General features: G+C 41.4%; 1 protein-coding gene across 2 annotated transcripts in view; it reads left to right on the top strand.

The window, feature by feature from the left end:
- LOC139747477 (acetylcholinesterase-like) overlaps positions 1-27,936 on the top strand; it is a 216,539-nt gene that overhangs the window by 127,665 nt on the left and 60,938 nt on the right. For both annotated transcript variants that reach the window (XM_071659845.1, XM_071659844.1), the window contains exon 2: positions 19,324-19,572. The gene's annotated coding sequence lies outside the window, so the exon portion shown is untranslated. The remainder of the gene's footprint in view (positions 1-19,323; positions 19,573-27,936) is intronic.

The following is a 27,936-nucleotide window of genomic DNA, read 5'->3' as shown; positions in this document are numbered from 1 at the left end:
ACCATATGTGGGTCAGTGGCGTGAGGAAGACTGGTGGAGTAATAGGACCTGGTGGAGTAAGTGGACCTGGTGGAGTAAGGGGATCTGGTGGAAGTGGACCTGGTAGAGTGAGTAGACCTGGTGGAGTAAGTGGACCTGGTGGAGTGAACAAACCTGGTGGAGTAAGTGGACCTGATAGAGCTAGGGAACCTGGTGGACTGAGTGAACCTGGTGGACTAAGTGGACCTGGTGGAGTAAGTGGACCTGGTGAAGTGAGTGAACCTGGTGGGGCAAGCAGACCTGGTGGAGTGAGGGAACCTGGTGGACTGAGTGGACCTGCTGGACTAAGTGGACCTGGTTAAGTAAGAGGACCTGGTGGAGTAAGTGGACCTGGTGAAGTAAATGAAGCTGGTGGAGTAAGTGGACTTAGTGGAGTAAGGGGACCTCGTGGAGCGAGGAAGTCTGGTGGAATGAAGAGGATTGGTGGGGAGATAAGGGGGAAGCGTTAGAGTAAAGGGGAGACTGGGAGAGTAAGGGGAGACTGCTAGAGCAAGGGAAATAGGTAGAGTGAGGGGGACGGTTGTGGGGATTAAAGATAAGGGTGGGGGAGGTAATCTAATGACAACAAGTTTGAAGAACTAGTGAGGTGAGGGAACGTGAGGGAGGTGAGGTGAGGGAACGAGAGGTTGGTGAGGTGAGGGAACGTGAGGGAGGTGAGGTGAGGGAACGTGAGGGAGGTGAGGTGAGGGAACGTGAGGGTGGTGAGGTGAGGGAACGAGAGGTTGGTGAGGTGAGGGAATGTGAGGGAGGTGAGGTGAGGGAACGTGAGGGTGGTGAGGTGAGGGAACGTGAGGGTGGTGAGGTGAGGGAACGAGAGGTTGGTGAGGTGAGGGAATGTGAGGGAGGTGAGGTGAGGGAACGTGAGGGTGGTGAGGTGAGGGAACGAGAGGTTGGTGAGGTGAGGGAACGTGAGGGTGGTGAGGTGAGGGAATGTGAGGGAGGTGAGGTGAGGGAACGAGAGGTTGGTGAGGTGAGGGAACGTGAGGGAGGTGAGGTGAGGGAACGTGAGGGTGGTGAGGTAAGGGAACGTGAGGGTGATGAGGTGAGGGAACGTGAGGGAGGTGAGGTGAGGGAACGTGAGGGTGGTGAGGTGAGGGAACGTGAGGGAGGTGAGGTGAGGGAACGTGAGGGTGATGAGGTGAGGGAACGTGAGGGAGGTGAGGTGAGGGAACGTGAGGGAGGTGAGGTGAGGGAACGTGAGGGTGGTGAGGTGAGGGAACGTGAGGGTGGTGAGGTGAGGGAACGAGAGGTTGGTGAGGTGAGGGAACGTGAGAGTGATGAGGTGAGGGAACGTGAGGGTGGTGAGGTGAGGGAACGTGAGGGTGGTGAGGTGAGGAAACGTGAGGGAGGTGAGGTGAGGGAACGTGAGGGAGGTGAGGTGAGGGAACGTGAGGGTGGTGAGGTGAGGGAACGTGAGGGTGGTGAGGTGAGGGAACGAGAGGTTGGTGAGGTGAGGGAACGTGAGAGTGATGAGGTGAGGGAACGTGAGGGAGGTGAGGTGAGGGAACGTGAGAGTGATGAGGTGAGGGAACGTGAGGGTGGTGAGGTGAGGGAACGTGAGGGTGGTGAGGTGAGGGAACGTGAGGGTGGTGAGGTGAGGGAACGTGAGGGTGGTGAGGTGAGGGAACGTGAGGGTGGTGAGGTGAGGGAACGTGAGGGAGGTGAGGTGAGGGAACGTGAGGGTGGTGAGGTGAGGGAACGTGAGGGTGGTGAGGTGAGGGAACGAGAGGTTGGTGAGGTGAGGGAACGAGAGGGTTGTGAGGTGAGAGAACGTGAGGGTGGTGAGGTGAGGGAACGTGAGGGAGGATGGAGGTGATGATGATAATGATGTGTTAGCCATGGATGGTGTGCACGGCTGGGAGTGTGGCTGGTGCTGCAATGCTATAGTGTAAGGCGAGTGCTACAGTATGTGGCCTGTGTACAGATATATGTGTACTGCAAGCACAGTGTGTGGTGTGTGGTACAGCGTGTGGTGTGTGGTACAGTGTGTGGTGTGTGGTACAGTGCGTGGTGTGTGGTACAGTGCGTGGTGTGTGTGGTACAGTGCGTGGTGTGTGGTACAGTGTGTGGTGTGTGGTACAGTGTGTGGTGTGTGCTTTTAGTCACAGTGTGTGGTATAGTGAGTAGTGTGCAGGGGTGGGTAACAGGAAACATTGAAGGCCATTTTCAGAAGGGTCCTTTTTTTTAAGAGGGGTTTAGAGATGCCAGGGTGGTGCAGAGAGAGAGAGAGAGAGAGAGAGAGAGAGAGAGAGAGAGAGAGAGAGAGAGAGAGAGAGAGAGAGAGAGAGAGAGAGAGAGAGAGAGAGAGAGGTATGAGGGGTATGAGTGTGTGTGCGTAGGGTGTGTTCTTGATTTGAAGTCAAGGTCAGGAGAAGATCAATATTCCCGGTGGCAGAAGAAATGTTCCACGTTGTAGGTTATTATTAGGTCCTCTCCATCCGGGGAAGTGGGAAGGTACCTTGTTTTCGTGCTGGGTAACTGTGCTCTTACCTGCTCCCCGGATCTGTGGCAGAATGCTATTTCGCAGATGAGGGTTTTCCATGAAATTAGCTATCTCGTGGCGATGTCTTTATATATATATATATATATATATATATATATATATATATATATATATATATATATATATATATATATATATATATATATATATATATATATCATTTCTCACGTATTCCCTGCGTGTCGTAGAAGGCGACTAAAAGGGAAGGGATCGTAGGGCTGGAAATCCTCCCCCTCTCATTTTTTTTTTTTGATTTTCCAAAAGAAGGGAACAGAGAAGGGGGCCAGGTGAGGATATTCCCTCAAAGGCCCAGTCCTCTGTTTTTAACGCTACCTCGCTAATGCGGGAAATGGCGAATAGTATGAAAGAAAAGAAATATATATATATATATATATATATATATATATATATATATATATATATATATATATATATATATATATATATATATATATATATATATATATATGTATATATATATATATATATATATATATATATATATATATATATATATATATATATATATATATATATATATATATATATATATATATATATATATATATATATATATATATATATACATATATATATATATATATATATATATATATATATATATATCAGTAGAAGGTGAATCTAATCCCAAGACGCAGTATTAACGTAGGGAAATAAGTTCTTTGTAAGTAGAACAGTTGAACACTTGAACAAGCTATCGTCGAGCGATGTTCGTGCAAAGACTATGACCAGCATTATAAATCAGTGAAGCAAATACTTCATCACTTTAGGTAAATCCACTAAATGGAAAAAATGGAAAAATATTCACGATTATGTAAATATGAATACATTTTCTTTCATTCAAGTCTCAAAGAAAGACGCCCTCGACTGAAACTGTCGCCAGAGTACAGTGTAGTACAGTGTAGTTCAGTGTAGTACAGTGTAGTACAGTGTAGTTCAGTGTAGTACAGTGTACTACAGTGTAGTACAGTGTAGTACAGTGTAGTACAGTGTAGTTCAGTGTAGTACAGTGTAGTACAGTGTAGTTCAGTGTAGTACAGTGTAGTACAGTGTTGTACAGTGTAGTCAGACATTACAGATTAATATCCATCTTCATTTTTATCTTTTAGATTTCTGTGTTAATTTTCTTTAATCTTTTTCATTTACTCTTTTTTTTTCCTCCGGTTGCTCTTGCCAGAGAAAATGGAGGATGGGGAAGGAGCCTTCTTAATGTTCTATCCACACTCCAGCTATTTTAGGGTTGATTTTTTTCTTTATATTAGCTGAGATGACTCGAGTAATTGAATACCCTAATCAAGACTATCTCATTATGATATATATATATATCTATATATATATTTTTTTTTTCATACTATTCGCCATTTCCCGCGATAGCGAGGTAGCGTTAAGAACAGAGGACTGGGCCTTTGAGGGAATACCCTCACCTGGCCCCCTTCTCTGTTCCTTCTTTTGGAAAATTAAAAAAAAAATATATATATATATATATATATATATATATATATATATATATATATATATATATATATATATATATATATATATATATATATATATATATAAGGATGAACAGCTAGGAAGACTGTGGAAACGACTACATTCACCAGGATTTGTATCCCATATGGGTTCGACCCCGTGAGGTCCGTGAATGCGTCTGAGACAGCAGCGCTCACCGATACACCACGAAGATCCATCACTTGCCAATAACACTAGCATTGACCAACGTGCCCTCAGACTTCTGTAACTCCTGTGCATCCATCTCTCTATGCTCGCCTTATGTATGAGACACGGATGAGGTAAAGACTGAAGAAAGCGGTGAACCTGGACACGTCTATGTTATCTTTATCCTCTCTTGTAACAATGTTTCATGATCTGGTTTCTTTTCCACCCTTTCTCTGATGAGTTGTGATGACCCATCTCCTTGGAGACTGTCAAAATAAAAGTGTCTTGATGATGTATAGCTCATCTTTCATTTTGGTCAGAGCCCACATTATCTGCCGATATTTCATCATCCTCAAAATGGAGAACTTATCGTATTTCATGGTTTCCTCCAAAATATCAGCCAAAGAGATTTGCACCTAGAGATGTGGAGACTCAAGTTTCTATGGAGGACAAAATGTTTTTGAGGTCATGAACGCTATTCTTTGCTCATGAGTCTACTTCGTGTCACATGTCTACAATTTCATCATTCTTCCCGAATGAAATGGTCAAGTTTGTCCTCTGTGTCTTTTAAACAGAAATAGGAATTATCATTCTATCTTCTCATTTTCTTTATTTCACCATATTTTCATGGTTTGTTGTTGTTAATGTCACTGTTTCTTGTTAATGCCATTTTTGCATGTTGTCACTGTTCTTGTCTTCTCATCAGTTCACTGTTCTCTGTCGTTTTTACTGTCCTTGGTCACGGTCATTATCCCCCTGTCACTGTCCATGTTCCTCGTCCGACCATCACTCTCCGTCACTGTCACTGTCCCTCGTCAGTGTCACTTCAGTTCTTCGTCGCCTCTATTGACCCTTGCTACTGTCATAGCTTCTCACTGTTACTATACCTATCGTAGCTCTCGTGATCTCCCCTCCCCCCTCATCACTGTCCATACCTCTCATCACTATCGACGTTTCTTGTCACTGTCACTGCTCTTTGTCACTGTCAATGCCCCCTCTTCACTGTCATTGCCTCTCGTTACCCTCAGCCAGCAGAGTTGGGTCTCCCAGAACTTGTTTCGCAGGAATTCAAATAATTCCGACGTTTCACATTTCGCCAACGCTGAGAGCGTACGGTGTAGGCTAGAGAGACTGGTTGAAACTGGTTCGTGAGTCAGGTCATACGGCCGTAAACAGGGTCAGTGACCTGTTATTGTTGTAGTAACCCCTGCAATGGTTGAAACAAATAGTTATATATATATATATATATATATATATATATATATATATATATATATATATATATATATATATATATATATATATATATATATATATATATATATATATATATATATATATATATATATATATATATATATATCTTTTTTTTCTTTTTTTTCTTTTCTTTCATACTATTCGCCATTTCCCGCATTAGAGAGGTAGCGTTAAGAACAGAGGACTGGGCCTTAGAGGGAATATCCTCATCTGGCCCCCTTCTCTGTTCCTTCTTTTGGAAAATTTAAAAAGAAAAAAAAAGCGAGAGGGAGGATTTCCAGCCATCCGCTCCCTCCCCTTTTAGTCGCCTCTACGACACGCAGGGAATACGTGGGAAGTATTCTTTCTCCCCTATCCCCAGGGATAATATATATATATATATATATATATATATATATATATATATATATATATATATATATATATATATATATATACACTATGGTATGGAAAGAATTGTACGAAGCATTGGTGAACACCTCAACATGAATCCATATTAGTACCTTTATAAACAATATTCAATTACGAAATATATATTTTTTCCTATAGGTTTTGACTTTATTTACCAAAAGGAAATAAAAGAACAAACGTTCTTCAGAATAAAAAGTGAAACATAATTCAACTTTTTCAGTTCGTTTTCCACAATGGATCCCATTCTGAAAATCGACATCAAGACTGAGAGAAAAAAGGAATGTTTTTATGAGTGTCAGTTATTACTGTCAGTTTTTGTGTCCAGACAGTCCCTCTGGGATAGTGGTCAGGCCTGGTACCTCAAGCAGTTAGTTTCATTTGACAAACTGTTACCCGCCCTTTGTACTGGGTCATAAGGCCCCATAAGTGACTTCGACCCTTTTTCACAAAGATATCAAAACACTGAAAATTGAAGCTTTCTTTTTTCTTCAAGTTTAGATGAAAAAATGGCAATTGTCCAACACGAAGGTAAACCACTCAATCAAAATATACACACTGCGTGATCAATTTCTCTTTATATTCAAAATTAAATGAAAATTCCAATTATATATATTTGTTCCGTCGTGTTATTGGCACGACACTCTGCTTAATGAGTTGATCTGGTATTTACTTCACCAAAACCCTTGGAATAATAATCACCAAATTATCTCTAGAATTACGTTTAAGTGATGATGATAGAAAGTCACATTCGGCTATGAGAAGTTCCCTATTTACAACATCAACAAAACTCAGTAACAAGACGTGCCATCGTCTACCAAGCATCAAAGTCCTGGAGGTGTGTATTGTCTTTACTAGTGTTGTTTGATCAATTTGCTCGTTATGTCACCTTGCCTTCACAACAGACTCCAAACAACGCCCTCTCTCTCTCTCTCTCTCTCTCTCTCTCTCTCTCTCTCTCTCTCTCTCTCTCTCTCTCTCTCTCTCTCTCTCTCTCTCTCTCTCTCTCTCGGCCCTCTGGGAGAAGGACCCTGGTCAACACAGAGCCATCGACGGGGGCAGTGAACAGACGCCGAACCTCTTCTTAGAAAATACATCCCTCCAGCTGGGGTTGGGGTACTGGGAGCCCGTTTTCTCGTGGTCCACACCTGGAGGTTTACAAGAGTCGACGTTATCGACACCCAGGAATGGTGCCGATGGTGAGGTGGGTTGTGCTATAAGAAGTGCTTGGGTGGTAGTTGGTGGAAGCTATGTACAGTCACTGACAAAAGTTTGCTGTTGGGTCACTTGTAACACGTTTGTGAGGAGGTGTGTCTCTGTGCGTGTGTGACTGTATATGACTACCGATGGTATATGACTGAAAAACATAATTCTTTCTTACTTTATGATATTAATGTCACGGATCTGTCCTGTGTGTGTGTGTGTGTGTGTGTGTGTGTGTGTGTGTGTGTGTGTGTTTTCCCGTCGTTATACAGACTCACCGTCCAGAAAAGAGTGGGGACTGCAGAGGCCCACACACACACACACACACACACACACACACATATCCCTACGAACACTTATGAGCGACTGTACAACGTAAGTTGTAGTTCTCATCTCGAAATTCGTCAATTCTCATTTTGAAGTTCGTCATTGGTCTTATCTGTGACGACACTATCCTTGTTGGTTGCACCGTACATGGGTCACATACGTCTATATGTATATTTGATGCTTTAAATGTGTATATGTATCTGACACATGTGGCGATGGCCAAGTGTGGATGTGTCCAGATCTGTCTTGATCGCAAGTTCTTGTATATTCAGTTGGGTAGTTACTATAACGACCTCCCAGTTCTGTAATATCTTTGTATTTCCAGCCGTATGGCTGCTTAGATACAATAAACCATTTATTATTATTACCATCATTATTGTCATTATCATTATTATCATTATTATTATTATTATTATTATTATTATTATTATTATTATTATTACTATTATTATTACTATTATTATTATTTTTATTATTATTATTATCATTATTATTATTATCATTATTATTATTATTATTATTATTATTATTATTATTATTATTATTATTATTATCATTATTATTATTATTATTATTATTATTATTTTTATCATCATTATCATTATTATTATTATCATCATTATCATTATTATTATTATTATTATTATTATTATTATCATTATTATTACTATCATTATCATTGTTATCAAAATCAATGATTATTATTATCATTAGTATTAACATTATCATTATCATTATTCACATTTAGCGTGGTAGGGAAGCGTATGGTCTTAGAATTACCATTAACATCAGAACTGCAGGTGTTAATCTGTTTTCCTTTTTTCGGGTGGTGGAAGTAGCTAGGTTAACGGCCTTAATGATAACCCTGGCAGTTGATAGTCCTTAAGCCCAACCAGACAACCAACGTCCCATCCAACCAACGTACCATCCAACCAACCAAGGTAGAGGCAGCAAGTTGAGTGTAGTGAAAATTGGAATATATGATCCTTATCTCAAATTTCTTCTTTTGATTTATGACATTGATATAATCTGTTGCCACGAAGTAAAGCAGTGAAGGCCTAGAATATAGACGTATTGTCCTTGTAAAAGTGAATATAAAAAAGACACTGACAAGGGAAAGCAAAAACATTCTTTCTAGTTTCACCCTTCCCAGTATTGTCTTGGGCAAGAAAAAATATATCTAAAGTTTTCCAATAAGTGTTGACAACATATCGATGAAAAAAAAAACAAGAAACCTTAAACGAGATTAGCGAAAATGGTTTGTTTCTATTGGTGAGGGGCTTGTGGAAAGGGATCATGTTGATAAACGAGAGATCACAGAGGGAAGATAGAGAAAAAAGAAATGGAAACATGTTGAACAAGGTTGGGATCGGACCCAAAGTGCTTTTGACACAAGCAAAAATCTGATGAAGGTCTTCCTTCATACGTTCAGCATGAGAAAAAAAAGACTCGAAGCTTAATTGCTATGTACAGGTGTGTCAGTGGAACTCTCATGCTTCGAGACTTGTTTCGAAACAGTCACTCATTCTCCGAGCGTAATAGAGCAACTTTTACCAGGAATTCTTTTGGTTAACTGGTTTTTTTTTTCTCTTTTCATTCAGGTTCTGAAATGCTTGAAATGATCGTTTGAAACTATGGACGGGGGAAAAAAAAAAGGATTGAAAAGAGATCTCTCGCGAAGCAGTATTTTCTAACAATGACTCGAAGCAATAGTGTCAGACTAATTACTGTTTGAAGGTGTAATTCGGCTGGAAGTGGGGTTTGAAACACAGCTCAACTGAAGCCGTTCATACACCATATATATATACATATATATATATATATATATATATATATATATATATATATATATATATATATATATATATACATATATATATTTTTTTCATACTATTCGCCATTTCCCGCATTAGCGAGGTAGCGTTAAGAACAGAGGACTGGGCCTTAGAGGGAATATCCTCACCTGGCCCCCTTCTCTGTTCCTTCTTTTGGAAAATTAAAAAAAACGAGAGGGGAGGATTTCCAGCCACCCGCTCCTCCCCCTTTTAGTCGCCTTCTACGACACGCAGGGAATACGTGGGAAGTATTCTTTCTCCCCTATCCCCAGGGATATATATATATATATATATATATATATATATATATATATATATATATATATATATATATATATATATATATATATATATATATATATATATATATATGGTTTATGATGTAAACTAAAATCATAAGAGTGGACATGAAGGAGGTACTGCGGATTACGTATAGATACAGCGGTTTAAATGGTAAAAGGACCAAGGCCTTTTGTGCTTTCCGTCCATTGACGAACATTAGTGATTGTTCCTGGAGCTATTGTTTGCTGTGGTGTTCGCGCTATTGTAGCGTGAACGAGGAGGTTCTATTGTTTGTATGTGGTGATTGTGAAGGGGGCGGGGGAGGGGGCTGGGGAAGGAGGGCTTTTATTCACCGTATAGTGAGCTATTATTTTTCATACTATTGTTATAGTAATAAGGGGGGAAAGTTTTCGAAAATTATTTAGTGTGTTTTGTATGGGAAACAGATGAAAGCTTTTATTTGTTAGGGGATTGTGAATCTCTTTCAGCTACACTATTGTCCTTGGTACAAATGTGTGTGTTCGAGCTGCAGGGTCTCAGTGGCTGTAATGGTACATGAAGCACTTACCTTTTTGTGTAATCACTCGTTTTGTTACACACACACACACACACACACACACACACACATATATATATACATATATATATATATATATATATATATATATATATATATATATATATATATGTATATATATATATATATATATATATATATATATATATATATATATTTTTTTTTTTTTTTTCATATTATTCGCCATTTCTCGCGATAGCGAGGTAGCGCTAAGAACAGAGGACTGGGACTTTGAGGGAATATCCTCACCTGGCTCCCTTCTCTGTTCCTTCTTTTGGAAAATTAAAGAAAAAAAAAAAGAGGGGAGGATTTTCAGCCACCCGCTTCCTCCCCTCTTAGTCGCCTTCTACGACACGCAGGGAATACGTGGGAAGTATTTTTTCTCCCCTATCCCCAGGGATGATATATATATATATATATATATATATATATATATATATATATATATATATATATATATAATATATATATATATATATATATATATATATATATATATATACATATATATATATATATATATATATATATATATATATATATATGCAAAATGTCTCTCATTCCCTAAAGACTCTCTTACTTAATCCAGTTTTACGTCAATGATCATACAATACCTTATCTTAACTTGTGTGTTTGTTATAAACTAATACATCTGTTACTTCTTTCTATTTTATGATCATATCTATATTTCTCGGGCTCCATCCAGACACTGAATTTGCCTAAGTCTTTCGAATCAATTCATTTGCTTTATTTACCTATTTACCTTTGTTGATTTACTTCACATGTTTCTTTGGCCTTCCTGAAGCAGCAGTAAATACGTTTACTCCGAGTATCGGCAAAAACGTTCCCTGAACTTCGGAAACGTTTGAACTATCACCGGAATATTTGGCTTCAAACTTTAACCTTTTACTCTTGCTAGTATCTCTAGTCTGATAGCAGGCACACCCTAGCAGGGTGTGCCTGAAGTGTTTCGAGCATATGGAAAGTACCACATGAGCTTGAGGCTTTTAAAATCAGTACATCCACTGAAGTTCGATCATTTTTGATAGCCATTATGCGTCAGGATTTGATGATGACGAAACTTTCTCTGCCAACGTTTCAAGACGGAGGAACGTTCCCCCAACACCACATAACGTGAGGAGGAAACGTCTGACAGGCGATTCCTTACCTCACCCCCCCGCCTGCTGGAGGAGGAGGAGGAGGAGAACCCCAGCCCGTCATAACCATCTCCCTGCCTGAGTCTCCAGGGACTCCTCATGTCAGCGGCTTTACCAGCCTGCATGTGCCAGACCGTCAGCTGGCCCCGTCTCTCTCTCTCTCTCTCTCTCTCTCTCTCTCTCTCTCTCTCTCTCTCTCTCTCTCTCTCTCCCAGCGCTCCCTCCCTCAGACAGACACTCCTGCCAGGGGGCTGCATCATCACCTTTGCGGTTCTGGGGCTGCCTTACGTACGTCTCTCTGCTCTTCAGTTTGTATGCGTTATTTACTTATTTTCATATTGTTACCCCAGGGCAGGTTTCTGTGTGATAACCCTGGTGTTACCCCAGGATCTCTTCTGAAGGCGCCTGCAGCCCAAGGCTACACTACTTCCAGTAGCAGGGAAGTGTTTATTCCTTTCGAGTGAGAAATTCTTTGGCGGGGCTGTACTTTCAATGACAATGACAGCCCGAAGGTGTTAGCTCGAGGAAATGGAACTCAGCAAAACCAATATATATATATATATATATATATATATATATATATATATATATATATATATATATATATATATATATATATATATATATATATATATATTTTTTTTTTTTTTTCTTTTTTTTTATACTTTGTCGCTGTCTCCCGCGTTTGCGAGGTAGCGCAAGGAAACAGACGAAAGAAATGGCCCAACCCCCCCCCCCCATACACATGTATATACATACGTCCACACACGCAAATATACATACCTACACAGCTTTCCATGGTTTACCCCAGACGCTTCACATGCCTTGATTCAATCCACTGACAGCACGTCAACCCCGGTATACCACATCGCTCCAATTCACTCTATTCCTTGCCCTCCTTTCACCCTCCTGCATGTTCAGGCCCCGATCACACAAAATCTTTTTCACTCCATCTTTCCACCTCCAATTTGGTCTCCCTCTTCTCCTCGTTCCCTCCACCTCCGACACATATATCCTCTTGGTCAATCTTTCCTCACTCATTCTCTCCATGTGCCCAAACCACTTCAAAACACCCTCTTCTGCTCTCTCAACCACGCTCTTTTTATTTCCACACATCTCTCTTACCCTTACGTTACTCACTCGATCATCCACCTCACACCACACATTGTCCTCAAACATCTCATTTCCAGCACATCCATCCTCCTGCGCACAACTCTATCCATAGAGCACGCCTCGCAACCATACAACATTGTTGGAACCACTATTCCTTCAAACATACCCATTTTTGCTTTCCGAGATAATGTTCTCGACTTCCACACATTCTTCAAGGCCCCCAGAATTTTCGCCCCCTCCCCCACCCTATGATCCACTTCCGCTTCCATGGTTCCATCCGCTGCCAGATCCACTCCAGATATCTAAAACACTTCACTTCCTCCAGTTTTTCTCCATTCAAACTTACCTCCCAATTGACTTGACCCTCAACCCTACTGTACCTAATAACCTTGCTCTTATTCACATTTACTCTTAACTTTCTTCTTCCACACACTTTACCAAACTCAGTCACCAGCTTCTGCAGTTTCTCACATGAATCAGCCACCAGCGCTGTATCATCAGCGAACAACAACTGACTCACTTCCCAAGCTCTCTCATCCCCAACAGACTTCATACTTGCCCCTCTTTCCAAAACTCTTGCATTTACCTCCCTAACAACCCCATCCATAAACAAATTAAACAACCATGGAGACATCACACACCCCTGCCGCAAACCTACATTCACTGCGAACCAATCACTTTCCTCTCTTCCTACACGTACACATGCCTTACATCCTCGATAAAAACTTTTCACTGCTTCTAACAACTTTCCTCCCACACCATATATTCTTAATACCTTCCACAGAGCATCTCTATCAACTCTATCATATGCCTTCTCCAGATCCATAAATGCTACATACAAATCCATTTGCTTTTCTAAGTATTTCTCACATACATTCTTCAAAGCAAACACCTGATCCACACATCCTCTACCACTTCTGAAACCACACTGCTCTTCCCCAATCTGATGCTCTGTACATGCCTTCACCCTCTCAATCAATACCCTCCCATATAATTTACCAGGAATACTCAACAAACTTATACCTCTGTGATTTGAGCATTCACTCTTATCCCCTTTCCTTTGTACAATGGCACTATGCACGCATTCCGCCAATCCTCAGGCACCTCACCATGAGTCATACATACATTAAATAACCTTACCAACCAGTCAACAATACAGTCACCCCCTTTTTTAATAAATTCCACTGCAATACCATCCAAACCTGCTGCCTTGCCGGCTTTCATCTTCCGCAAAGCTTTCACTACCTCTTCTCTGTTTACCAAATCATTTTCCCTAACCCTCTCACTTTGCACACCACCTCGACCAAAACACCCTATATCTGCCACTCTATCATCAAACACATTCAACAAACCTTCAAAATACTCACTCCATCTCCTTCTCACATCACCAGTACTTGTTATCACCTCCCCATTTGCGCCCTTCACTGAAGTTCCCATTTGCTCCCTTGTCTTACGCACTTTATTTACCTCCTTCCAGAACATCTTTTTATTCTCCCTAAAATTTAATGATACTCTCTCACCCCAACTCTCTTATATATATATATATATATATATATATATATATATATATATATATATATATATATATATATATATATATATATATATATATATATATATATATATATATATATATATATATATATATATATATATATATATATATATATATATATATATATATATATATATATATATATATATATATATATATATATATATATATATATATATATATATATATATATATATATATATATATATATATATATATATATATATATATATATATATATATATATATATGACAGTATATATATATATATGACAGTCAGTGTCATATATATATATATATATATATATATATATATATATATGATACTCTCTCACCCCAACTCTCTTATATATATATATATATATATATATATATATATATATATATATATGTATATATATATATATATATATATATATATATATATATATATATATATATATATATATATATATATATATATATATATATATATATATATATATATATATATATATATATATATATATATATATATATATATATATATATATATATATATATATATATATATATATATATATATATATATATATATATATATATATATATATATATATATATATATATATATATATATATATATATATATATATATATTATATATATATATATATATATATATATATATATATATATATATATATATATATATATATATATATATATATATATATATATATATATATATATATATATATATATATATATATATATATATATATATATATATATATATATATATATATATATATATATATATATATATATATATATATATATATATATATATATATATATATATATATATATATATATATATATATATATATATATATATATATATATATATATATATATATATATATATATATATATATATATATATATATATATATATATATATATATATATATATATATATATATATATATATATATATATATATATATATATATATATATATATATATATATATATATATCGTATCCATTCTCTCTAACTGTTATGTGTGATGCAGCGAAGCCACAGCCACTTATCTACAAGGCCCACAGACCTTTCCGTGGTTTCCCACGGCTGCTTCATATTCCCTGACGCAGGCCACTGACAGCATGTCGCCCCCAGTATACCACATCTCTCTCATTCACTCTACACCATGCACACATTTCATTCCCCTGCATATTCAGGCCACAAACATTCAAAATCTTTTTCACTCCCTCCTTCCATTTCCTATTTGGTCTACCCCTTTACCTTGTCCCCCTCTGCCGCTGACACGTATATCCCCTTTGTCAGCTTTTCCTCACTCATTCTCTTCATATGTTCAAACGATTTTAGTACACCCTCTTCAGCTCTTTCAGCTATACTCTCCTTATTACTACACCTCTCTCGTACCCTGCCATTAAGACGACAACCCTGGTTCTGTACCATATAAGGATTTCCACATCGGCTATATGGCCCCTATTACCCACCCCAGTCCCCGAGGTTAGTCAGACACCCCCCAGCTCCGAAGTCAGTCAGACTTCCCCAGATCCCCAAGGTCAATGAGGCTCTCTCAGACCCCGGGGTCAGTACATACGACTGCCCTAGTCCTCGAGGTTTATTTTAAACACTTGCAGAAGTCGTCCTCGACTTGAGGTTATAACTTGACGTTGACGGCCCTCCAGCTCACCAGTCAGTGTCAAGGATACTCTGATATGGCAATGGCTTCCTCAAGACACAACATGGCAGTACATCAGATCATATATACACCAACACGTAGTTCCTCAACCCCTGCCACTACTCTTGAAGGAGGAGGTTTTCGTATGAGGGATGCGACGCGGGTGCAGCGATGTGGCCAACGCCTAGATCCGGTAAACCCCGTGTGGGGGATTGGCTTTACGAGGCAGTTACGACCAAGGAATGATTGTTATGGACTGGCTCACCGCAGCATTATCTTGGCCCGGCTGATAATGGGCTGGTTCGGCCCGTGAAGGGCAGGAGCAAAACCACCGACACCATCGCCCAGCGAGCCAGCAAGCTACGAGGGAAGGTGGTGATGATAGACGACTTGTTGCAAGCTGGGAGCTCCCGAAGACAAGTGATGGGAGGGAGAGAGAGAGAGAGAGAGAGAGAGAGAGAGAGAGAGAGAGAGAGAGAGAGAGAGAGAGAGAGAGAGAGAGAGAGAGAGAGAGAGAGAGAGAGAGAGCTGGTAAGAACACTAGTCATTGGCATATGCATATACGCATTCACACCCACAACTACACACATTGACACGGAAAGACACACACACACACACACACACACACACACACTCACGCACAGAACACACACACACACACACACACACACACACACACACACACACACACACACACACACACACACACACACATACACACAATCAGAGACACGTAAATGCGCACACTAACACATACACATGGAGACGCACGTATACACACACACACACACACACACACACACACACACACGTATAGGCTATTTCCATCGAGGAAAACTTATGTTCACTTCATGACGCAATAGATCCCGACGGCATCTTCCCCCGATCTACAATGTGTAATTTACCAACGCCAACAGAAAACGCGTCAGAAATATTCTAATGTGACATCGCGACGTACATACATGACAGTCGCTCAGGGGAATAAAACCTGTGTTGAGTCTATTATTTCCAGCGAGAAAACCATAAGCGATTTACTCAATGGAATTCACTCAGGGTCGGGTGGTGGACTTCACTGGTGAGAGCAGAGAGGTTTTAAGCGCTCAGCTGATCGCCTCCAGTGCTCAAGAAATGAAAAGGGAGAAGGTTCGACTCCCTGATCAAAATTAGACTTGTGTCTGATTTAACAGAATCGGGTTTAACTGTGTCTGGTTTAACAGTGTCGGGTTCAACAGTGTCTGGTTTAACAGTGACGGGTTTAACAGTGACGGGTTTAATAGTGTCTGGTTTAACAGTGTCTGGTTTAAGAATTGTGACTGTTGTATATTTTGGGTTTATTTGATGTCTACGCCAAACCCATGTATGTCTAGCCAATGTCTACCTTCCCATTTAGGAGTCAAACCTATATTGGCTTCCATGCTGTTGTCGTCGTGTTGAACAGACTATATCTCCTCCAAGCACTGGAATCTTACACCCCGAAATACCTAAAATCTATTTCCTCTAAACATCAATAATTCATCTTCAAATACCCAAAATCCTCTTCCTTCAAACACCCTCCCCCCCCCCCCCCCCCCCCAACCACACACACACACACAAATCCTCTTCCAAACACTAACTCTAAAACCCCTAGAACCCATACCTTCCCCATACACTCAGATTACACCTCCTCCAAACAGCCATACTCCACCTCCTCCAAACACACGGAGTCTGCAAATATTAAGACTCCACCCTAAGAAGAATAAGAGAACAAGTCTACTGCTTTCAAACAGAAAGAATTCACTTCCTTCAAACCCAAAGACGTGCCGTTACTTCTGCTTTCAAGAACGCCACGCGCTCTTCTTTCTCACATATTCACTTTCATCACACACGTAGATAATCGTACTAACAGTAACAACCCCATTAACCTTCACTCCCACACTTGAGCTACATCAGGACATAATCCCATCTTGTCTATATGACCGCATTTCTCTTCCATCCTACTGTCTCGCTCACTTCCTTCCTTCAACTTGCTTCAAAACCCCGCCCACCTCCTTCCTTTCCTTCCTTCCCCCTTTCATAGCCCCGCCCACCTCCTTCCTTTCCTTCCTTCCCCCTTTCATAGCCCCGCCCACCTCCTTCCTTTCCTTCCTTCCCCTTTCATAGCCCCGCCCACCTCCTTCCTTTCCTTCCTTCCTCCTTTCATAGCCCCGCCCACCTCCTTCCTTCTCCCTTTCACAGCCCTGCCCACGTACTGTCTTTACCCTATCACAGCCTCGCCCACATCCTGCCTTTACTCTATCACAGACCCGCCCATCTCCAGCTCTTCCCTCCTCTTCTTTCGGACACATTTCCTTTCCCTTACGTTATCCACGCCCACCTTCACTCCTGCCATCCACGCCTGCAACCACAGGCTCACCACGCCCACACCGACGCCCGTGGGCGGTCCCAGGTGCGCTGGGAGAGCCGAGACTCATAATCAAATCTGTAATCAGCGAAGACGGGCAGTGATAAGATTAGCTTGGCTGAAGGTCTTCCATGAACCAGAAACACAGCTTGGGTCGTCTGCTGGTATTTCAGATTTACCTCCTTTAGTAATATTGTCCTGCGATATCTGTTTATCTAGTCATTTAGTGGCTTTGTTGGCTGGGCCGAGCTATGTTGGCTGGGCCGAGTCATGTTGGCTGGGCCGAATCATGTTGGCTGGGCCGAACTATGTTGGCTGGGCCGAACTATGTTGGCTGGGCCGAACTATGTTGGCTGGGCCGAACTGTGTTGGCTGGAACAAATCGCGTTGGCTGGGCCGAACTATGTTGGCTGGGCCGAACTGTGTTGGCTGGAACGAATCGTGTTGGCTGGTCCGAATTATGTTGGCTGGTCCGAATTATGTTGGCTGGTGTGAACAGACAAGCTGAGAGTGTGTTAGTCTCTTGGTCGTCTTGAGGCCAATAGGAAGACCGATGTAGAAAATGGTGGATCCTTAAAAGCGGATAGAAGGAGCAGAGAAAGGGGCCAAGTTAGGATTTTTCACTCTAAGGCTCAGCCATCTGTTCTTGACGCTACCTCGGTAACGCTGGAAATGGCGTGTGTGTGTGTGTGTGTGTGTATATATATATATATATATATATATATATATATATATATATATATATTCTTTTTTTTTTTTTTTGCTTTGTCGCTGTCTCCTGCGTTAGCGAGGTAGCGCAAGGAAACAGACGAAAGAATGGCCCAACCCACCCACATACACATGTATATACATACACGACCACACACGCAAAATATACATACCTATACATCTCAACGTATACATATATATACACACACAGACATATACATATATACACATGTATATAATTCATACTGTCTGCCTTTATTCATTCCCATCGCCACCTCGCCACACATGAAATAACAACCCCCTTCCCCCAAATGTGCGCGAGGTAGCGCTAGGAGAAGACAACAAAGGCCCCATTCGTTCACACTCAGTCTCTAGCTGTCATGTAATAATGCACCGAACCCACAGCTCCCTTTCCACATCCAGGCCCCACACAACTTTCCCTGTGACTTGTACGATTAGGATAATTATCTCAATTACTTGTACTTCCACAGCTTAAGCATCATCTTCCATAAGGCTGTAAACACTATCATTACCTTCCATTATCCTCACTACGTCCTGTGATTTCCTTATCTCGCTACTCAAAACCCCGTCTTCTCTTCTCAGGTCGTCGACGCTTAGATTGCAAGAGCGTTCCTTTAATGAGCCCGCTCGACACCACACGGAGGCTCTGGTTACAACCCACCAACGCTGCCACGGGGCTGGGGCGCTGTGAGGACACGAGAGAGACACGAAAAGACACGGTGGTGGGTTGAGGACGTAGCATCCACAGGGAACACTCGAGGGCTGCTGCTACTGTTGCTGCTGCTGAAGGTGGTGGTGTCGAAGGTGTTGGCGAAGGAGGAGGAGGAGGAGGTAGGTTACTGGGTTCCTGTGCTTGTTTTGCTAGGTAGTGTACAAATTTGTTCGAGTAGACTAAGTTCCGATTTCCATTTTGTTTATCTATCTGAGTGCCAGTCTGCATCTATGTGTTTCTCTTTATTTTATGATATACTTTTGTGTATTCATCTCAGCTTGTCTTTCTCTGTTCGTCTGTATGTCTGTCTTTCTGTTTCTCCCAGTCAATTAAGTTCTTACTGCCACATCTCTCTTTCATTATCTATGGCTCACACATTCTGTCATTATATATATATATATATATATATATATATATATATATATATATATATATATATATATATATATATATATATATATATATATATATATATATATATATATATATATATATATATATATAATGACAGAATGTCAAGATTCTGGAAACAAATGGCTAATCAGTTCAAGAACATACAAGATCAGAACCAACAGACTTGGATGTTATAAAACGACTACCTTCAAGATGAATAAGATTACCAAGGTCGTAAGTAAGACCATCTTATATTCTTTACGGTTGGACGTATCGTCGCGTCGATACGTTTTTGATGAGAAATTTTATTCATCTCGACCCTCTACCATTGTTTTGCTCCTGAAGTTAAGAAAAGTTCTCGAGTAACATCTCAGAGTCTGAAGATAGACCTTATCCTTATCCTTGTTTTTTTTTTCGTGATGTTGAGATTAATTTGGAGTGATATATATATTTGGTCTTAGTGTGGTTACCTTGAAAATTGTCAAAAATTTTGGAATCAGTCATACGTATTTTTTCTTAATTTTCAATCTTTATCATCGTTAGTGTGATTTGAATGATTGCTGCATTTGATAAATATAATCATCATTATAATCATTATTTCACAATTAGTCTCTTATCATTACTCTGTTCATTATTTTTCGTTTCGTTGCACGTGCCACAAAATGGAAAAAGATTTGAAAACATGGCAGAATGAATCTCTTAGTGACCTTTTGATACACGCCTTTTGGTGACTTCTCGATACATATCACAGTGACCTCTTGACACGTGTATATGTGACCTCTTGACACGTATCATAGAAGCCGCTTGACACTTTCCTTGTCGACTCCTGTACACGTTTCTTGGTGACCCTCTGACACGTAGTCTATTTGTGACCTGTTGGCACCTCTCTTGGTGACCCCTTGAAACTTTCCTATTGACCTCGCCTTAACAGAGAAAGAGAACACCGAACACTTCTCATAAGTCCCCTCTCACATCAAGTTCCTCTCACAACTCTCAAAGTCTCAGTTTTTCCCTCATAAACATCTCAAGAACCTTTTGTTCTTCATGATCCTCCTACTCTCATGTACGCATTTGCATGACTCTTCTATGTTCTTTTGTTCTTATTTGATACCACTTCTCTTACGCTCCTTGTAAGGCTCGTAAACCATGTCATGATCATTTTAATCCTTCATTAGCCTCTAGTCTCCAGGTATAGCTCCCCGAGTCTCACAGTGTCATATTCTGTCCCTCATACATACATTGGCGTAAGTGGTTTTTTCGTTGCTGTTGCACCTCAGTTCATCAGCTGACCTGATTACTTATTTTCGTAGGCCAGAGGTTCCACTCAAGGTCTGTTCCAGTTCCAGCGAATATATATCTTTTTTTATGATGTTCTTTTGTCTTCTCTAGGTTATTTTGGTCTCTTTTATCTATTGTTTCACTCGTCTTTTATCCCTTCAAGGCTTTGAAGACTCTTGGTACACGTCCTCCTCGTCTCTGAATATTCTCTCTTTTTCTCTCTCTCTGGAATCTTTATCTACTTCTCTTACGACTGTGCTGGTCTCTCTTACACTCACACGTGGCAGACTTTGACCCTTCCTCATATCTCTTATGACAATGTTGGGTGTCTGAAGGTCTCATACGTCTGTGTTTATCTCTAGTGATCTCTCGACATAGAGTGTAAGGTTTCTCTTAAGCTCTCCTGTGGCAGCTTTTGCGAATTGGAAAGTCGAAAGCTCCAAATCTCTTCATCGAGATCAAGCTCTGAATGAAGCACATAGGAGGGCTAGAAGAAGGAAAGAGGTAAGGAAAGAAGAAGAGGAAGAATCCGTGAAATTCTGAGAAGACGGAAAAGCTGTATTTTGGAGAGTGGCAGGATATAACTGCTCAGAGAAGTAAATAAGCGTAGGAGGGTAAAGGCTTTCAAAGCTTTGAGGTATTGGGAAAGAAACAGACAACATTACATCCCACTCTTGGATTGCACACAGACACAGAGTAATCATGTGATGCAGCAGTAGGCCAGGTATAACATGGTCTATTTAATGGCGTGAACAGGCAAGCAATCTGTTCTCGGGAGTAGAAATCAAAATGATATATACAGAAGAAGAAAAGTGAAGCAACACTGTGGCTTATAGCAACTGGGTTAAGTCATTAGGTCAGAGAGGAAACACTAATGAATGGGATTGCTATCGACTCAACTCTGTTAAGCATAGACGAACAGCTAAAACGAACCCATTCGTAGTAAGACTGTACAAAATCATCCTTCCTATGTATTCTTAGAGGAACTGTACAAGAGAGAGAGGAACCCTCAGCATCTGAGCAGGACGAACAGTTCCTTGAAGACAGATCTGCCATTTGTGTGATGTAGAGATCCCAAGATAGCCGAGATGTTCTAGTAATCCCATGTATGTTATTTTGACAAATGGTGGAACTATAGAGCTAACAAAGGAGACGGGAAAGTTGCGAGGAGTTTTGGAAAGAGAAACAGAAAGGAACTCGGTTTTAGAGGCGTTAAACCTAACTCGGTTACGTCTGACCCGCTGGGAAATCTCTTTTATTCTCTCCTGATGGAGTACCAGTCTCGCTCTTTAAACACTTACGTGCTAGACTTAACTCGTCAGGTGTGTGGGTTAGTTTTTGTTACTTTATAGCCTTAACAAACTCACATTTTGTTCATAGATTCATGTGGGAATAGTTTCCTATGTCACATAAGCCTTCCAATCCTTGGTATGGTTCTCGTTATCTCAAATATGACATCGAAGTATCTCGTCTGATTCTGTACATATAAAAAAATAGATGATCCAGTCTTAACGTGGACATGTCTGTATGTCTTATAGCTTGATAAACATTGAGGTTTACGGACGCCCCAATTTCAATTACGAATATGGACAATATATCTTTTATGTCAGTCCATTGGTTATACTTAGGAGAACACTATATTTGCGAAGCTCGTTTAGAAAAAAATTGAATAATCATTTAGCAAATAGATTAGTCGAAAACGCGTGGGACAGAGATAAGGAGGATCATCGGGTCCAGTGCTGAAAAAACGAAAAGGCTCAGCATTCACGAGCCAGTGCAGCATGTACCCTTCCATGTCATTAGTGGTGGCTGTGTGGAAGAGACAGTATCAGTCGTGGCGGTTGTAGGGACGAGACAGTGGTTATAGGGATGAGGCAGTATCAGTAGTGGTGGTTGTAGGGATGAGGCAGTATCAGTGATGGTGGTTGTAGGGATGAGACAGTATCAGTGATGGTGGTTGTAGGGATGAGACAGTATCAGTAGTGGTGGTTGTAGGGATGAGGCAGTATCAGTAATGGTGGTTGTAGGGATGAGGCAGTATCAGTGATGGTGGTTGTAGGGATGAGGCAGTATCAGTGATGGTGGTTGTAGGGATGAGACAGTATCAGTAGTGGTGGTTGTAGGGATGAGGCAGTATCAGTAGTGGTGGTTGTAGGGATGAGGCAGTATCAGTAGTGGTGGTTGTAGGGATGAGACAGTATCAGTAGTAGTGGTTGTAGGGATGAGACAGTATCAGTAGTGGTGGTTGTAGGGATGAGACAGTATCAGTAGTGGTGGTTGTAGGGATGAGACAGTATCAGTAGTAGTGGTTGTAGTGATGAGGCAGTATCAGTAGTGGTGGTTGTAGGGATGAGGAAGTATCAGTAGTGGTGGTTGTAGGGATGAGACAGTATCAGTAGTGGTGGTTGTAGAGATGAGGCAGTATCAGTAGTGGTGGTTGTAGGGATGAGGCAGTATCAGTAGTGGTGGTTGTAGGGATGAGACAGTATCAGTAGTGGTGGTTGTAGGGATGAGACAGTATCAGTAGTGGTGGTTGTAGGGATGAGGCAGTATCAGTAGTGGTGGTTGTAGGGATGAGACAGTATCAGTAGTGGTGGTTGTAGAGATGAGATAGTATCAGTAGTGGTGGTTGTAGGGATGAGGCAGTATCAGTAGTGGTGGTTGTAGGGAAGAGACAGTATCAGTAGTGGTGGTTGTAGGGATGAGGAAGTATCAGTAGTGGTGGTTGTAGGGATGAGGCAGTATCAACAGTGGTGTCTCAGTCTCTTATGTGGTTTTCTTTGTCTCACCTTCTGCGTCTCTTCGATTCTCTTGAACCACAGGAATCTCTCTGTCTCCTTCGGTAGTACGTATGACCTTCATGATTTCACAGATGATCCTCCGGATTTCGCAGATGACCCTTATTGATTTGTGACTTTCTTTACTTCGTATCATCTCTCCTCTTTTCATTTACCACAAGCAAAACCGCGCTGATGTACCTCTTATTCTTTTCCATTATTTCATAAGTGATTTTAGTTGCCATTCGCACTCGTTCCTTCTGGTCAAAAAGATTCAAATTTCCTAAAGGAGAGTTTCCTTACCTGTTTGTACTTTGACTTACGTGAATGTCACAAAACCTTCATTCATCCTCACCGTTTGAGTGTATGACGTACTCATGAGTGCTAAAGGACCCTCACTCATCCTCACAGGAGGAGTGAATAACGTACTCATGAGTGCTACAGGGGCCCTTACTCATCCTCACCAGACTGGGTTCCCAATAGATTTTCTGAAAGCCACTAGACGATTCATCATAACCCGGCCACTGAGAGTTTTATGAGACGTGTTTGAAAAATTGTCTTACGTAAATCTTCTGTGCGTGAGAGTGCGTCGTCTATCATGTAAGGTGTGTGTGATTAAATTAGAGTGGTGCATGTGTGTGTGTGTGTGTGTGTGTGTGTGTGTGTGTGTGTGTGTGTGTGTGTGTGTGTGTGTTGGTGGGTGGGTGGATGGGTGGTAGCTAGTGAATCGCCAGTTATTATGATAATGGTATCGTTTATAGAGCTCGTCATCAGCTACGCATTACGGTCCTATATCATCGCTCGATTTTCTTGAAGGATCTTCACAAAAAATTTGTGTCTGTGGCATTTTAAGCCATATATTAGTTTCTGGGATGGGAAGGCATCTTTCTATTCTTAGAGGCATGAGACTATAGGTGATTATTTCAGTACGTTTGAGCCTTTCGCGAGAGATTACCCTTTCTTTGATACATCAACAGAGGAACACATAAAACTTAGACCCCTGTACGTCTTCACCTCAAAGAGCATTCCGCCAGGTGTAGACATTCAACTCAAAAGACTTTATCTGCTGAGTCTGGAATTAAGAATGTCACGATCGGCATCCTTATATCTCCCAAAAGATTGCCTCTGAGTTATGGATGAAGTGGGAGGTGGCTGACCCGCTCCACCACCCACCACATTCGCCACGACTGCTTCACGTTATCTCAGTGGAACGCTTCTTCTCCTGCTCCGAAGCGCACTGAATGGTTCACGAACCGGCACGACTGTGTCCAAGCTCGAGGTCAGCTGTCATCGATCTCATAATGGTAGCAGAGAGAGAGAGAGAGAGAGAGAGAGAGAGAGAGAGAGAGAGAGAGAGAGAGAGAGAGAGAGAGAGAGAGAGAGAGAGAGAGAGAGAGAGAGAGAGAGAGAGAGAGAGAAGAGGATACTCACCTATGACTACCTATTTCAAGATGTAGGCCCGGTCAAAGTAAGCGAATACTTGTGTTCAGATACGTTGTTCGATCGGGGGAAGAGCCTGCTGCATCGCGAACTCAAAATGACTTATCTAAAAACGGAATTATATTGGTCACTTCACACGATCCAGGAGCATCTGTAGCACTGACCCTCCACCCGGCCCGTGCACCTACATCTCCCATAAAAACTGTTATACAAGTACGTGACCACCGATACGTTTACGTTCAGATCGAGAGGATGAACGTCCCTCACTACAGTTAGAGTTTCTTATCCAAGAACTTCCTTCTAACCTCTAACTCTTCTAGGACGCCGTCTTCCCCCAACACACACACACACACACACACACACACACACACACACACACACACGACTTTCTCACACCACAGTGCAATCTTATACCTAGAGAACAGTGCTTTTCCAACACCTGAAAGATAATGTTCCTCCAAAATCTACAGGACTGCGTCTTCCTCAAACCCTACCCTCCTCCCGAGTGGCTCGCCTCCCACACTCACCACAGACGGTGCTTTTCAAGCATCCCAGGACAGCATCTCTCCAGCATTCTAATGCACTGCCTCCCAACACATTCAGAACAGTGCTTCACGGCATTATTGGGACAATGTCTCTCGAACGTCTTAAGGACAGTTCTTACCCAACAATTTGAGGACACTGCCTTCCCAGCATTACGAAAGTAGGGCGCCATCTGGTACACACACCACAGTGCCAACCCGTACAGCCCAGGGAACTACCTTACCAAGTCGCACTCAAATGGTGCCAACCCCAAAATCTGAATGGTCTCTTACTCACACCACCCCTACGAAAATGCCACACCCATACAACCCTGGGTAACGCCCCATCCACCCATTCTGGGGCAGTGCCACCCTCCTACAGCTCTGGCCAACGCCCCATCCACCCATTCTGGGACTGTGCCACCCTCCTACAGCCCTGGCCAATGCCCCATCCACCCATTCTGGGGCAGTGGCACTCCCCTACAGCCCTGGAAACGCCCCATCCAGCAGTCCTGGGATAGTGCCATCCCCTACAGCCCTGGCCAACGCCCTACCCACCCATCCTGGGACAGTGCCACCCTCCTACAGCGCCGGGAAACACTCCACCCACCCATCTTGGGACAGTACCACCCTCCTACAGTCCTAGGCAACGCCCTACCCACCCATTCTTGGAGAGTGCCACACCCCTACAGCCCTGAATAACGCCCCATCTAACAGTCCTGGGATAGTGCCATCCCCTACCCATCCTGGGACAGTGGTACTCTTCTACATCCCTGGGTAACGTGCCATCCCACCCATCCTGGGACAGTGCCACTCCCCCTCCTTCAGCCCTGAGTATTGCTTCAACACAGAACAGCGTCGTCTGACCATCACCACGGGAAGAGCTTCCTCAACATACATCTCCCACGGATGTGTAAATTTTTCAGCTGGACATTTGGGATCGATTCCCCCACGAGATCCCCTGATGACGTCAGCATTAGCGTTTGGGAGGGGGAGGCTCTGGCATCGCGGGAGTTTGGTCCCTGTGGTGGAGCGCCGTGGAGCTGGCATTCCCGTAGGTCACTGGTGCCTGTCCAGAGCCAGGGGAGTTGTGCACATAATCACGCGCGACAAGTTCTTGCGAGGAAAAGAGAGAGAGAGAGAGAGAGAGAGAGAGAGAGAGAGAGAGAGAGAGAGAGAGAGAGAGAGAGAGAGAGAGAGAGAGAGAGAGAGAGAGAGAGAGAGAGAGAGAGACAGAGAGAAATACGACTGAGATAAGCAGACAGACGGACAGACAGACAGAAATAGCACGTACAGGACAGATATAGCCTGCCAGAAAAAGGTAGATGGATAGACAGGGAGGTGATAGATAGGGTGATAGACAGTTGATAGATAGTTAATCTGACGGACCAAACAACTTTGACAGATGCAGCCAGTACAACACTCAAGCCACGCTTACTAACAGATGGGGACAGGGATAAATGGTGTCTACTCCCCCCCATCCCAACACCCCATAAAAAAATATTGATTGAGAGACAAAACCAGTATTTGCTCCAACAAATAGTGACGACAATGTGGGAGAAAAGAGAACAAGAAATATTCATTCTAGCAATTCGTAACAATAGAGGTGATTGGAGAGGGTAACGAAGATATAATCTATAGTCACTCCAACAGAGTATCACTGAGGGAGAAATAGGGAAAAGAAGAAGATGATCTCCAACACTGAGGGAGAAGCGTGAATGGTGAGGCTTATTCTAACATACAGTAGTGATGAAGGGGAAACAGAGGAAGAAGGTTGAATCAACAAACTGTAAGAGTCAGGGAGAAACATAAAATGAAAAGAATATTTACTTCAAAAAACAGTAATAGAGGAAGAAAGACAAACAGAAAATTTACTCTAACAAACAGAAAAGGTTATGAGGGAAACAGGAGAAACATTATTCTAAAAAGCAGTAACAGTGAGGGTGAAATAGTAACAGTGAGGGAGGAACAGTAACAGTGAGGGCGAAACAGTAACAGTGAGGGAGGAACAGTAAAAGTGAGGGAGGAACAGGAACAGTGAGGGAGGAACAGTAAAAGTGAGGGAGGAACAGTA

This window comes from Panulirus ornatus, chromosome 68, assembly GCF_036320965.1.
Source record: "Panulirus ornatus isolate Po-2019 chromosome 68, ASM3632096v1, whole genome shotgun sequence".
Classification (NCBI taxonomy): Eukaryota; Metazoa; Arthropoda; class Malacostraca; order Decapoda; family Palinuridae; genus Panulirus; species Panulirus ornatus.
Note: the sequence above shows the minus strand (reverse complement) of the source record. Positions and strands in the feature narration are given on the sequence as shown.